The sequence below is a fragment of the Aplysia californica genome, unplaced genomic scaffold, assembly GCF_000002075.1.
Source record: "Aplysia californica isolate F4 #8 unplaced genomic scaffold, AplCal3.0 scaffold01328, whole genome shotgun sequence".
In the NCBI taxonomy this organism is placed as follows: Eukaryota; Metazoa; Mollusca; class Gastropoda; order Aplysiida; family Aplysiidae; genus Aplysia; species Aplysia californica.
Genome location: NW_004798598.1, coordinates 60905 through 61855, shown reverse-complemented (window position 1 = coordinate 61855; position 951 = coordinate 60905). Strand labels below are relative to the sequence as shown.

General features: G+C 42.8%; 1 protein-coding gene across 1 annotated transcript in view; it reads left to right on the top strand.

The window, feature by feature from the left end:
- Window positions 1–702: 702 nt before the first annotated feature.
- The window catches only part of LOC101853050 (G-protein coupled receptor GRL101), a gene marked incomplete at its 5' end in the record, with an annotated part of 9277 nt that continues 9028 nt past the window's right edge, over window positions 703–951 (top strand). The window contains 1 exon segment of the mRNA XM_013090540.1: window positions 703–774.

Genomic DNA, 951 nt, shown 5'->3' with positions numbered 1-951 from the left:
GGGTGGGGGGTAAAGGAACAAAACCAACACAAGGATACTGATCTTGTCAACCAAACTGTAAAAACGTTATTTAAATTTCTAACATGTGTATAGGTTCTTTGTCGTTGTCTGTTTCCATGATCAGTTTTAACCCCTTAAAGGTGACTTAGGTGTTTGCCTCTCATTCAAAGGTCCCGAGTTCGAATCCGGTTTGCGACCGAAAACATTTTTCTCTCAAAAATTGTCTCCTTTCATCCCCTTTCCTGCTCTCTGGCAACTTTCTGTCGTCTGCTTTCGTCTTAACTTTCTGCCATTACACCCTCACCTCCTGTGACCCCTCCTGTGGTCTCCTGGCTCTTTCTGCATCCGTTCGACTGCTACCCCTTGGCTCCTTCTTACTGCTTCCTTTCAGCCACACACCTGATCTTTTGGAAGGAAAGATCTACACCTAGCTTTCTCGAACAAGGACGAAAAATCTTGGAGGTCCTGTGCAATTTGCGCACGTAAAAGATCCCTTGGTGGTCTAAAATCTATAAGAGTACGATTTGGCCGCCACCCGGGCAAAATTCAAAATTTCCTACCAACTGAAAATATTAGGTGCATCCCGCGCGCTCATATGACCTTATGCAGTTGCGGGCGCCGTAAAACACTTTACAAAAACAAAAAACAAACAAAAACACTTTTGAAAAAAAATAAAAAAAACATGTTTTACCAATGTTGCAGGTACCTCAACGGCAACGTGATCAGTCACATAGACAACGGGTCATTCTTACAGATCTCCAGGCTGACCACCTTGTGAGTTCACGGCATTGTGGTGTCGTCGTTGTTGTTGTTGCTGTTGTTGCTGTTGTTGTTGTGGTTGTTGTTGTTATTGTTGTGGCTGTTGTTGTTGTGGTTGTTGTTGTGGTTGTTTTTATTGTTGTTGCTGTTGTTTTTGTTGTTGTTGCTGTTGTTGTTGCTGTTTTTGTTGTT